Raw genomic sequence first — 14,628 nt, forward strand, 5'->3', positions numbered from 1 at the left:
AACATTTTCCAAACAAAAGAAACTTAGAATTACAAAGTTTCGCTCTTGGGAAAATACTAAAATTCCCCCCCACCCTGGGAAAATTAAGGGAAAGTGGTATTTCTCTTATGGAGACAAGGAATCTACTACTCTGGAGTGTTTCTATATTGATACCTTGCAATTACATAGTGGTTTTTTTTTTTTTACCTTTATTCCTCAAAATAAATAATACAAAGTTTACCTGGGAAGGATCATTCTTGAGAAAGAGCATTATGTAGGTGATACTGTTCACCTAGTTTTGCAAACTCTGGCTACCAAAACCTTGACTCTAACGGTCAGGCAGAGCCTACTGATCCAGGTATCACATATAGCAATACTTGAAGGTTTTAATTTAATCTCAAGACTTTATCAAGAAAACAGAAATATTTGTGGTAATGATTGAAGCAATATTCAGTAGTGATAATGCTGCCTTATGTGAATGATAACCAAAAGAGAAAAATAAATGAATTTAATGAAAGAATTAACTAAACTGGAAAAGTATACATTGATAAGGTTCTCATATCACCTGCTGATAACCCAGCATAGCTAGAAAAAATGATCTGACCTCATCTGGATTTGTCTCACAGTGATTTTCTTTCAAGTCTTCTAAGACAGGAGAGCTTTCTTCCCTTCTCATCCCTTATTAATAACTGCAACTATTTCTTTTTGCTCATGCACTTACTTAGAAGCAACTGAGTGTTTATTACATTTCTGCAGATGTTTGCCTCCCTCTAAAGTGCTCTACAAAAAGCTAATTGCCTACTTTTCTGTAATAGAAATAGCTGCATCTTGTTTTAGCTCTATGTTGTTTTCTTACCTAATTGCTCTACGAAACTCATCCCTCTCTCATGATGTAAACATTTCACGTGTGAAGAGCTTCTCTGTCTATGTGGTCAAGAGAAAGCATTACATCTTCCTTAGAGATCTGAAGTGAACATGGGTCTGTCACATTATAGATGGTCCCAGTGGTCTTTTTGTAAGACAATCGACCAAGCAACAATGGTAGCAACAATTTAATCCCTCATTGCTTAACCATTTCATGCTCAGTTATCTTTTATGCCATAATTTCCTGCAGATCTGTGGGCTTATTTACTTTTGACAGTTCTCTGAATGAGCAGAGCAATTATCATTTCCTCATTTTACAGATGAGGAAACTGAGCCCTAAAAATGTTAATTGGCATGCCAGACTTCAAATAATTGGTGACTGAGCTAGTCTTAGAAGACAATCTTCATATGGAGAAATGTTTATGATATGTTGTCAAATGGATTTTTAAAATACAGAAAATGGAAAAATGCATATAAAGATTATATGCATAATAGGATATTAATTGAAAATATACACACACATATATATACAAGAAAGAAATTACTGCTCAAAAAGCACATTTTATAAATATCAAATAGGCTATAATAGATGCCATGTTTACAGAGAGTAGCAGACATGGTCCATGCCACACTAGAACTAATAATCTAGTGAAAGAGACAATGCTAATAAAATAAATACAAAAATAAATCTATAATAACACACTGTGAAAAAAGTGTAAACAAAAAAACAAGGTGCTATGAATAGCATCTAATTTAATATAAATGAAGGTTGATTAGACTCTGAAGAAGTTAATTGAGTCAGAAAACAGAAAGATGACTAGGAAGTAGACAGGTGAAAATGTTGGAAGACCTTTTATTTTCTCTTTTTACTTTTCCGACTTTCCAAATCTCTACAAAACACAGATGTTACTTTACCAATTAGAAACTATGAGTGTGTGACTTTGATTCTCTCTCTGGCAGAGTACTTTCTGTCAAACCAAACCTCCTAGAAAAACAACTCTAAATGCTGAAATTAAAAAGAATAATAAGGGCAAGAAATACTTTAGCAACAAAGTAACCCGAGAAAAGGAAAATCCACCGTAGTAAGAGAAATTCTCTGCCACTTTTCCTTTTAAGGAATTTTCTGATATATGAGTGCTGTGGGCCAGAGTCCTAACAAAAAGCAGCAGATCAGAGCTTTTTTCCTACTTCAAGTTCTCGGCAGAGACAAAGGCTAGGAGGATGTTGAACACAGCCAGAACTCAAGGAACGGGCAGTGTCCTTGGAAGATTTTAATGCACTTCTCAACAGTAACTGAAAGAACAAGCAACTAAAAATCAGTAAAGACATAGAAGATTGGAAGGACACTCTTAATAAATTTGGCCTAACTGAAATGGATAAAAGACTACAAAACTTCTTCATACACACTTTTCAAGGGCATGTGAAATGTTTATCATACAAATAATCATATATTGAGCCATAATGGAAGTCTCAATGGTTTAGAGGGATGGAGATATATAAATATAATCCCAAATAGCAGTGGAATTTAGCTATGCATAAGTATTCTAAAATAGTTGGAAGCAGGGACGCCTGGGTGGCTCAGATGGTTAAGCGTCTGCCTTCGGCTCAGGTCATGATCCTGGGGTCCTGGGATCGAGCCCCACATCGGGCTCCTGGCTCAGCGGGGAGTCTGCTTCTCCCTCTCCCTCTGCCTCTCGCACTGCTCATGCTCTCTCTCTATCTCTGTATCTCTGTGTCTCAAATGAATAAATAAATAAAAATCTTTAAAAAAAAATAGTTGGAATGCACAGTGGTGTGGGGAGGAGCAGGGACCAGGCCACAAGATGGGAGGCTGCCAGCCAGCCTCGAACCCAGCAGGGCAGCGGGCGTGTGCACCGTGGGGGGAACGCAGGCACTAGGGTCTTCAAGAATTCGAGCCCTAAATGCAAGCTCAAGGTGTACTTTGGCAAGTGGGACTTTGTAGACCACCTGTGGATGGCATGGTGCTTGTGGACCCTGACTACTAAAAGGACCGCAAAGTGTTTGTGACCCTCACCTGCACCTTCCGCTATGGCCATGAGGGCCTGGATATAATAATACCCCAGAATCTGCCCTGCTCCGTCACACTGCAGCCAGGCCCAGAAGACACAGGGTAGGCCTGTGGAGCAGACGTTGAAATTCGAGCCTTCTCTGCCAAATCACTAGAAGAGAAAAGCCACAGAGGTTCATGCGTCTGGTGATCTGAAAGGTGCAATTTGCCCCAGAGAAACCAGGCCCCAACCTTCAGCAGAAACCACCCACCACTTCATTTCTGACCAGTCCCTGCACCTTGAGACTTACCTGGACAAGGAGCTGAATTCTCATGGGGAGCCCCTCAGTGTCAATGTCCACATCACCAACATCTCCACCCAGACTGTCAAGAAGATCAAAGTCTCTGGGAGACAACATGCCAACATCTGCCTCTTCAGCTGCCCAGTATAAGTGTGCTGTGGCTCAGATAGAAAAAAATGACCAAGTATCACCCAGTTCCCCGTTCTAAAGGTGCACACACTCCCCCTGCTGCTCAGTGACAACTGGAAGAAGCACGGTCTTGGCCTGGATGGGAAGCTCAAGCATGAGGACACCAACCTGGCTTCCCGCACCATTGTGAAGGAGGGTGCCGACAGGGAGGTGCTGGGAATCCCGATGTCCTACAGGGTCTAGGTGAAGGTGGTGGTGCCTCATGGTGGGGATGTCTCCGTGGAGCTGCCTTTTGTTCTTATGCACCCCAAGCTCCACAACCATATCACCGTTCCCGGGCCCCAGACAGCTGCTCCTAAAACAGATGCCCCTATGGACACCAACTACGCCACAGATGGCGATACTGTGTTTGAGGGCTTTGGCCAACGGCGGCTGAAGGGGGGAAAGAATGAGGACTATGAGGATCAGTTATGCTAGAAGGGGGCTGCAAGGACGGGGTGTGGGGGTGCGGGAAAGGGAGGATCCCAGCCTCTCTGCCCTCCTTCCACTTGGCAGCTTCCTCAGCCAACCTCCCTCCCTCCCTCACTAGCCGCCTCCAGACCTGCACTGAATCCATCTCCTGTGGAATGTGGGCATTACATTTTGTCTCCAGCCGTGCCTCCCCAATACCCCAGTGGGTGGCAAGCTGTGTTCAAACCTATATTTTTTGGAGGGGGATTCTGAAAAGAGGAGTGACTGTAGGGAAAGTCGGGAGAAAGAACTCCCACACTTGACCTCATACCAACAGCCATGGCCCACACACACGCTTCCTCCCTTTTCCTTCAAGAGGAGACCCTGGGGGGGTAGGGTGGACAAGGTCACTCCTTTGTTTCTGAACATAAAGAAGAAAATAATTTTTAATAGGAAAAATAATAATAAAATATTTGGAAACTAAGTAATACACTTCTAGATTATCTGTGGATCAAAGACATAATAAAATAGAAATCAGAAAATATTTTCATTTGAATAAGAAATGCAACATATTAAATCTTATAAAATAAAGTGAAAGCAGTGTTTAAAGGGAAATTTAAAAACTTTAAGATGTATGTGTTAAGAGGGAAAAGGCTGAAGACAAGTGATGTAAGTTTATTAAACATTTAAAAAAATTAAACCTAAACTAAATGAAAAGAAAATTATAAAGTTAAGAGTAAAAATCAATAAAACAGAAAACAAACATGTTAAAGAGAAAATCAACAGACCAAAAATTAGAGCTTTGAAAAAATAATAAAACTGAGAACTTAAGACAGAGAATAATTATTAGTTATAAAAATTTTAATATCAGGAATAATTTAAAAAGATATCACTAAAGAGGCTACAGAATCTAAAATACCTTAGAAGCATATTTTGAGAAACTTTGTCAAAAAAAGAAGAAAAAAGAGAAATGGACAAACTACTAGAAAAAAAGAAACTTAGCAAAAATGACACAATTAAAGAAATAAATAGCCTATAAAGTCCTATTTCTATTAAATTGATTGTATATTTTATTAAATCCTTAACTCCTCAAAAACTCAGATCCATATGGACTTACTGGTAAATATTTTAAAATAACATCAATCTTAAACAAACTCTTCCACAATATAGAAAAAGGGCAAACAACTTGTTTAATATGGCCTAAGCACAGCCTAAGCTTAACACTAAAATTTGACAAATATATTTCAAGAAAGAAAAATTACAAGCTTATCTTTCTCATGAACATAGAGACAAAAATCCTAAATATATACTAGCAAATCAAATGCAGATATTCCCAAAATGCACTTATTCTTTTTTTTTTAAAGATTTTATTTATTTATTTGAGAGAGCGAGAATGAGAGACAAAGAGAGAGCACATGAGAGGGGGGAGGGTCAGAGGGAGAAGCAGACTCCCTGCTGAGCAGGGAGCCTGATGTGGGACTCGATCCTGGGACTCCAGGATCATGACCTGAGCCAAAGGCAGTCGCTTAACCAGCTGAGCCACCCAGGCACCCAAAAATGCACTTATTCTTGAGATGCAATGATGATTTGAGATTCAAAAACCAACTGATGTCATCTTCAGATGTGACATTGTCAGACAAACCCAAAGTGATGAACATTCTAAAAGTAGCTGGCCTTTATTCTTCAAAATTGTCAATGCCACTAATGACAATGAAAATTCAGAAATCTGTTCTGTATCAAGGGAGACAATGATGACTAAACAAAACATGTGATCCTGGGCTGGATTCTGTACTGGAGAGAAAAAAAAACAATAAATAATATTGAAACAATAATATTGAAATATGAATAATATAAACTGTGTACTAAATGAAAGCACTATAACAATTGCCTCTAAATTTGGTAACTGTATTGGATCAACAGTAGACTGGATACAAACTCATAGAAACAGAGTAGAATGGTAGTTGTCAGGGACTGAGGGAAGGGGGTAATGGACAGCTCTTAGTCAAAGGGTACAAAGGTTCAGTTATACAAGATGAATAAATCCTCGAGGTCTGTTCTACAGATTCTACAGCATAATGCTGTAGTGAACAATACTGTATTTTATACTTAAAATTTTGTTAAGAGGGTAGAACTTCTGTGTTATTATCACACACACGAAATAATAATGAGTGTGGGAAGAAGCTTTTGGACGTGATGGGTATGTTTATGGCATAGACTGTGGTGATAGTTTCACAGGTGTATACTTCCAAACTGATCAAGTTGTAAACATTAAATACATACAACGTTTTATGTCAATCATGCTTCAATAAATTTGTTTAAAAAAGGAGTAGACTGGATAAACTGTAAAATTCCTATAGTGGGATTTATCTTTGTGCTCTTTCATACTTCTAAACTGAGACAACACTGTTTTTATTCAAATAGACTTCTTCACCTCTCCTATTAGAAAAGAGAGCCAATGCAATCACTCAAAAGGTCAATTAGGCATATTCCATGGTGTCAATAAAAGGTATTTTGAGGTCTCTTTTCCCAAAGGGTCGAGCTATGTCCACACTCTCTTGAGGGTTTTGCTTGGTGATCTAGCACTGGGGGATTGCTCACCCACCCAGCCTAGTTCGTAATTGTTGTCCCCCACTGATTTCCTCTAGTATCACTGGAAAGAAGAGCAGAAAAAGCGCTTTTATTCAAGCACAGTTTCATTCAACCATCTGGTCCTTCTAGAATAATGAAATCATCACAGTTTTGTAACTACTTCTCTGCTACCCTCTTTGTTTTCCTGCCTCCTCTGACATATATCTCCCCAGTGCCCAGCGGGGTAACAATACCTGTTAATCCCTAAATGTCAGGTTTAAGAGAAACCATAAAACCGTGGCATTTGTTTATCATAATAGTACCCCAGGCAAGTTCAGCTTCGAGCTGAATACAAATCTTTCCCTCACAGTCTCATGAATTGTATTCTTTATATCTGTTATCAAAACAGACTGGGAAACTTAATTTATAGAAGAAATTCAAAAGGATTTATGCATGTTACAATTTTTTAAGATGGGGAGGAGGATAGGGCAAGTGTCTGGTTAAATAAATATGGGTAAAAGATTGTATTTATTCCCATCTAGGAAGCCACATGAATTTCTACTGAACATAGCAATTGGCCATATAAACTTATTTCATTGATCTCCATTATAACACGAAAGAAAGAAAATGTTGTAGATCCAAAAGGACAAGAACAGAGACGTCAGTAGACATAATATTGCAATAACTTCTGGAGACAGAAAGCAGATGGAAGAATAGTGTTGGACTTAGAACAGAGTAAGTTATACGCTTAAGGGCACATGGAGTGAATACTAAAAGAGTCATTTTTAACCTGCAGGACCCTGTGAGGCAAAGGACTTGGAGGCATCAGGTTACTTCACTCAAGACAAGCAACCACCTCCCCATCTTCTCCAGCAGGAAACACTAGGCCTGGAAAATCCAATCTTACACACAGATCGAAGATCAGAAATGATAAAATTGTGGATATACATAAAGAAGCACTTATTTTTTCCTTTTAACTTCTTTGAAATGCATATAGCAGTTTAAGTCAGTTTTACCACCTTTTTTTCATTATCACTCCCTAAGAAAATTTTTTGACTTTTTTTTTCCGAATCACTCATCTCCTGCAATCAAGTTTTAATACCCATGATATACAGTATACCTGCTTATATGTCATATGCATATCTGTACTTTATACATAAAAAAGAAAAAATACAAAGTTTTACTCTTTTTACTCAAGGCAGGTTTCAGAATGACTACACTTTTAAAAGTTAAAAAGTTAAAAGTAAAAAAGCTAGTGTCATGTAACAACTTCAAACTGTGTGATTGCACAGTAAATTTTAATGTAAGTTATTTAGTTCTATAAATTATAATGTATGAAATTAATATGCAAATTAGCAACATACACAATACACAGTAATAAGAGGTTTTGAAACTATTATTTTTTTTAAAGTAATTTACAGTTGACCCTTGCACAGTGCAAGAGTCAAGCTTGTCGACCCCCTGCACAGTAAAAAACCCATGGAGAACTTTTGATTCCCTTAAAATTAACTACTAGTGGCCTATCATTGACCAGAAATCTTACCAATAACATAAATATTTGATTAACAGATATTTTGTATATGTATTATATACTGTATGCTTACAATAAAGTAAACTAGAGAAGAGGAAATGTTATTAAGAAAATCATAAGGACGAGAGAATACATTTGTAGTACTGTACTGTACTTACCAAAAAAAAATTTGCATATAAGTGGACTCATGTAGTTCAAACCTATGTTGTTCAAGAGTTAGCTGTAGTTTAAAAATTAAATTGCTTAAAAATTATTTTTAGTGAACTCAACTTTTAGCTTTTGCTTGATATGAGAAAATAACTTTTAAATAACTGCTAGATATTCATTTGGATATTGTCAACATTTTTTTCTTTTCAGCACTTAATATAATAGACTGAATAACTTATAGAATTGAATAAAAAGTATAAACTATTTTTATTTCATTCTCAAGGCCTAAGTCACACATAAAAACACTGACGATCACACATAAACAACATCTCATGATTATGCCTCCTCTTGCAATATGCCTCAAGGCAGAGCAAACAATCAAAGAAAAGAAGTCACCTGCTCACCATAGATTTGAGCACTGATCTTGTATACATTCTGTATCTCTTCCAGAAACTTGATGTCAGTGCTGCTTACATGATTCCCAAAAAACCCAATGAGAGAAGTTAAATTCTAAGAAATGAGGTTAACCTTTACAGGGCTACAGACTATCGTAATATCTAAGAATTTTTCACCACCCCCACCAATTTTCATCCTCTTGAGGGCAATGTTATCCCTCTTATGAATGCATAGTTTACAGCAAAAATTATAACAGTGTATTACAGAGTTTACATGAAAACTATAACAAAGAGACTGGGGACTGGGATAAATGGAGTTATGTGGGTACCAGTACTAAGAAATACAAAGATAAACAAAAAAGAGAAGAAGAGAAAAGAAAAACAAACTGGCTCTAATTTGAAAGTGACTGGTCCTGGAGAGAAGACAAGGAAGTAGGAAAGAGTAAAGTAGTAGCATTGTTTTGCTGCCTTAAAACTTTGCATTGTTTTTTTTAACAATATAAAGAGATTACATTAATAAAATAAATACTTTAAATATTAAAATTAAACTGCCAAGAATGCTTATTAGATCCTTGCTCTTTTTTTAGATCTAGTTTATAAAAAGGCTTTTTTTCTGATTACACCCAAAACATTAGCAAGTCTATTAAAGTAAAATAAGTATAACAGAATGGTTTGGGGTGTCATGGGAGTAGTGAAAGCTAATAAAAAACAAAGTGAAACAAGTTCCAGTGGAGAGCAGAAGACTTCTAATTCCCCTTTTACCATTTATTTGTTGCATCAACTTGGCTAATTGCTAATGTACCCAGAGACTTAGGTTCTCCTTTATTAATGATACTTTACCTGCATAGAAATGAGGGCTGTACAAATGGTCAACAGACACATGAAAAGATGCTCAGCATCACTCAACATCAAGGAAATGCAAATCCAAACCACAATGAGCTATTACCTCACACCGTCAGATGGCTATTATCAAAAAGACAAGAGATGGCAAGTGTTGGCAAAGATGTGGAGAAAAGGGAGGCCCCATGCACTGTTGGTGGGAATGTAAACGAGAGTGGAGAACAGTATGGAGGTTCCTCAAAAAATTAAAAATAGAACTATCATATGATCCAGTAATTCCACTACTGGTTATATGTCCAAAGGAAACGAAAACAGAATCTTGAAGAGGTATTTCCACCCCCATATTCTTTGCAGCATTATTCACAATAGCGAACATACGGAAACAACCTGTGTCCATCAACAGATGAATGAATAAAGTGGTGTCTGTGTGTGTGTGTGATGAAATAATATTCAGCCATGAGAAAGAAGGAAATCCTGTCATTTGTGACAACGTGGATGAAACTTGATGGCATCATGCTAAGTGAAATAAGCCAGATAAAGACAAATACTGCATGGTATCACTTATGTGGAGTAAAAAGAAAAAGTCAAACTCTTAGAAGCAGAGAGTAGAAAAATGACTGCTAGGGGCTATGGAAGGGGAGCACGTGTACCTTATGGAATTCAAGGGAAGGAAGTGTAGCTGAACCTCATCAGGGACAACATTTATACTCTCGGGGCAAGTCCCCACTTCATTCTTCTGTCACCCTGCAGAGAGGTGTTCTCCGCTTCTCCTGGCATATGGCTGAAGTAAGGTTCAAATTATGTCCCACTGGAGTTCCCATCGGTAACCCGGGCACATAAAATCCAGTTGACTCCTGCCCCATCCTGGCCCATCAGCCTTGCCCAAGAGGCAGAATCACGAGACCAGCAGCAAGTCCTATAGGATTAGATTTTCTGAGACAGGGCTGGGCAGGTTTCCTCTAAGAAAGCATAGGGACAGAATGACCTGCATTTTTAGAAGGATACAATATTTTAATAAACATTAAAGAAATGCTGCTAAAAAAACTATATTATTTGCTCGTTTAGTTTGTTTTCTCTCTCTTCTGCCCAATAGACTATAAGTTCCATGAAGGCAGGATTTTTTTCCCTGTCCAGTGCCTAGAAGAGTGCCTTACAGTAAATTTTTGCTGAATAAGTGAGCAAAAGGCTTTAAATAATAATGGTAATTATAATAAATGTGAGCTAAAGAAAAAAGAATAAGTGGCTGCATGCATAAGAGAGGTTATGATTTCTGGGATAAGCTCCTTATAATTTTCAGTACTTCTCATATTCATTTTTTCCATCCAACTATTATTATCTTTTAACTAAAGTTCTCAAAAAATTAACCAAACTTATTCATCTTTTTCTCTTTAAGTCCCAACATAATGGCTGGTGTGTAACAGGTGCTAGGAGAATATTTATGTATTGATCAGAATGCGTGAATACGTATCACTGCTCCTATGGCACTCTGAGAAGTGCTTTGCAAGCCATAAAATGCTACCCAAATACTAAATTGTTATTTTCATCATGGTGGAGCTTTAGAGTGAATGTTTACATCCCCCCAAATTCATATGTTGAAACCTAATCCCCAGTGTGATGGTATTTGGAGGTGGGGATTTGGGTGGTGATTAGGCTATAAGAATGGAGCCCGATGAATGGGATTAGTGCTACTTAAAAGGGCAAGCCCTCTTGCCCCTTCTGCCATGTGAAATTATAATATAAAGACGGCCATCTATGAACCAGGAAGTGGGCCCTCACCAGATTGCACATCTGCCAGCACCCTGACCTTGGACTTCCCAGCCTCCACAACTGTGAAGAATAAATCTCTTCTGTTGATAAGCCACTCAGTCCACAGCATTTTTGTTTCAGCAGCCAGAACAGATAAAGACAGAAAACTTGGTAATAGTGTTCAAGATGCATGGGACAACTGTAGGTCACAGAGCAAACTGGGAAGCCAATTCAAGAGTGTGGATAAGACTCCTTTGACCTCAGTCACCTTTTTTCTTGCCTTTCCCCCAAAAACCCTGAGTTAAAATTGAATCCAGATTTCTCTATAACCCTAGGAGGGGCAAAAAAACTTGCAGAGTTTTGACTTGTTTTATCTTAAACTATATTTCTATTCCTATCTATATTAAACCAGTTTTCGATTAAGAGTCTAAATAGCAGTCCATTTTCTTTGCATTCCAAAGAATCACCAAAGGGTTTATTCAATTTAATATCATCATTCTGCATTGCTCAACAAGTCAGTAACTATGTGAGTAAAAACAATTTTTGAAGCCCTCCGCTATAAAAAAAGACTATTGCCTCTTAAGCCAGATCAATGAGAACCTGCATAGTGGAATTTTAGCTAAGGGCATATATGTATAGACATAATGTAAAATTCAGCAATTTTCTTGCAAATTCATTGTGTGTAGACAACTCAATTGGATCAAAATGTATTTAACTTCTTTTTTACTCAGTTATAAGCTGAATATGTTATTCAGGCCCTGTTAATTAAGGAAATTTGAACATATCATGTGGAGTAAGAGAGAGTAGGTGATAATACAGCAAATGAATCATCATAATGCCTGGCAATAATACCTTCCACACAAGAGGTAAAAAAAAGAGTAAGTTTAAAGGATGGAGGAATCATGTAGCTTCTGATCATGAGAGTGAACGTGTTTACGAAATACGGAAAGGTTTTAAGAAGAAAATACATTTGGAATGGCCCTTGAAGAACAGATACATAATACACTAATATTTCAGAATACAAAATTGGGGAAGAAAAAGTTTCAAGAAAGAAGGACAATGTCAGGAGATGCTGAAGCCCATTTTGAGCAAATTGTCCAATTTGACTGGCTAGTGGAGTATGCAAAAGGAAGGAGAGAATAAAAGTCTAAAGGGGTAATATGGAATCAAATTGTTCAGGGTTTCAAATATTGGGCATTAGGACTCTGTTCCTAATTCGGTGGTCTTCAGAAAAGAGGAGCATTGACATTTTGAGTAGAGTTGTGCCACTGAGAGGTGAGCTCTAGACGGACTAACCAGGAAGAGTAGTTTAGGAGGAATGATGGCACCACTTAAGCCACTGAAGGAATCTTCTAGTTCTTGAGTTCATCGGGGCTGGAAGTGGAGCTCTAGACATGGGGAAGAGATAGAGAAGATGAAAGTGTGTAGACAAGTGATACTTCAGAGAGTACAGCACAGGATTTAGCATCTAGTAGAATACAGGAAGTAGGGGAGAAAGGATGCCATTGCTGTGATATGGTGTTCTATTTGGATACTATTAGAGAACATGTGAATATAGTGAACCCTTAAACAGCATGGGTTTGAACTGCATGGGTCCATTATATGTGGATTTTTTACAGTACAGTACTGTAAATGTACTTTCTCTTCTTTTTGATTTTGTTAATAACATCTTTTCTCTAGCTTACTTCATTGTAAAAATACAGCATATAAGATATATCACATACAAAATATGTGTTCATTGACTTTTGGTGTTATCAGTAAGGCTTCCAGTCAACAGTAGGCTCTTAGTAGTTAAGTTTAGGGACTCAGAGGTTATATGTGGACTTTTGACTGCATGGGAGATCCGCACACCTAATTCCCATGTCGTTCAAGGGTCAGGTGTACAGAGATTGGTGGGCTAGGAAGCAATCGACAAAAAGGTAAAGGATAAGCCCTTTCATCAGAAAAATTTGATGAAAGAAAAGAGGCTGGGGATAGAATTCCAGAGAGGAGTAAGAAGAGAATCATGGGAAGAAAGAGAGGAATTTCCTGAGAAAAACATGGATTGTAAGATATCCCAGAAGCCAATAGCAGATTGAAGCAGGTGGTCCTTCAGTTTGACAGTTAGGAAGTTCCCGGTGGTCACTGAGAGAACAATTGGTGTAGGCTGTTGTATTTGTAACTCCGATTGCAAAGAGTGACGTTAATGAAGAATAGCCATTAAGAAGTTAAATATAGTCAATTTAGACTCTCCCTGAAATAATTTCAGTAGTAAAGGAAAAGACAAAAAGAGGGTGGTAGCCTGAGGTCCAAAGCAAACTTCTCTTTCCTCCATTTGAGAGTTTTGATCTCTGACTCTCTGAGTGAAATAATTCAATTTGTAATTTTACTTTACGTACTCACACATTGACGTACAAAGTACACTCGAAAGGGCTGGGAAAATAGATGGGGTCATTAGCCTTGGCTCTAATGAGAAATTAAGAGTATTTTTCCCGTAATGATAAGTTGGCATGTGAATACTTAGCATATGAAAAAGCCTTCAGATAGTCAGCAGCTTCCACTGTTCATTATCTTATGTTTTGGGGTTATTTTCTTGGCAGAAAATATCATTTGGCTGTGAATCTATCATCATTAAGAAAGGAATAAAGATTTTTAACAGAATACATATTCTCCTTGTGGAAAAATTATAATTGCTCCATTTTAACTTTCCATGTCCTGGCTCTAATTTCCTCTACACCCTTCTGTTCCTCTACAATAGAGGCTTTTTTTCCTGGTCAGTCTACACATTTAAGCTCACAAGCAACTTTCTGCTTTATACAGATATAGAGCATTTTATTGAAAAAGGTATTCCGTGTCACCAGCCAACACTTTAGAAGGCCTGCAGTTGCTGAAACAGTTCGGCTGGCGAATTTCATAGTATGCTTTGTTTCTCAGCAGCATGTGTCCAAATATCATTTAGAGAGCACTCGTATTCTTGTGCAGAGACATACCTGAGCATCACTGCACACATCCAGTTCGTAGCACTAGAACAATCACCCATTCATCAGTTAAAAAAAAAAAAAAAAAAAAAAACTATTTGTACTTCTACTTCTCAAAGCCAATTGGACACTGTTGTTGTATTGATCAGACCAGAAATCTCTCCCTCTGGGTTTCAGGGTTCAGAAAACTTTTTCTGTAAAGGGCCACATAGTAAATACTTTAGGCTTTGCAGGCTATATAGTCTCTTTTGCAACGATTCAGCTCTACCGTTATAGTGCAAAAGGAGCTGTAGACAATGACTAATTGTGTGATTTTATTCCAATAAAACTTTATTTGCAAAACAGGTAGCAGGATAGATTTGCCTCCCTGGCTGTAGTTTGCCAATCACTGCTCTAGAAAGACCTTGAGTGGGATGTGTCATTTAGCCATCCATAGAGACTCAAGATGGAGAACCCATATACATCATTGAAAAGATACTAGTTTCTCAGTTGATGCCAGGTCAGTTCTAGTATTTGAATCACAGACATTTGCACTCCATCTCAAGAATTCCTCCATACCACATTTAACTCTCACCACCTGTGTTTTTCCTGCACCGTGGCACATGACCTTCTCATTTCTCTGTCCTCCTCAGCCCGTGTTACTTAACAAACCTACTTAGGCTCATCCTATTGGCTTCTGACTTTTATCTCTCTAGGTTAGGACTGCTAGAAT

General features: G+C 37.8%; 1 long non-coding RNA gene and 1 pseudogene across 2 annotated transcripts in view; one reads left to right on the forward strand and one right to left on the reverse strand.

Moving 5' to 3' along the window:
• The first annotated feature begins 2,625 nt into the window (after nt 1-2,625).
• On the forward strand, nt 2,626-3,759 carry LOC113928475 (annotated as a pseudogene).
• Nucleotides 3,760-5,205: 1,446 nt separating this feature from the next.
• LOC113929083 overlaps nt 5,206-14,628 on the reverse strand; it is a 32,697-nt gene continuing 23,274 nt past the window's right edge. The window contains exon 3 of one of the 2 annotated variants that reach the window (XR_003522091.2): nt 5,206-5,523. This is a non-coding gene — a long non-coding RNA (uncharacterized LOC113929083). The remainder of the gene's footprint in view (nt 5,524-14,628) is intronic. The other variant, XR_003522092.2, reaches the window with a different exon arrangement.

The sequence above is a fragment of the Zalophus californianus genome, chromosome 5, assembly GCF_009762305.2.
Source record: "Zalophus californianus isolate mZalCal1 chromosome 5, mZalCal1.pri.v2, whole genome shotgun sequence".
Lineage (NCBI taxonomy): Eukaryota > Metazoa > Chordata > Mammalia > Carnivora > Otariidae > Zalophus > Zalophus californianus.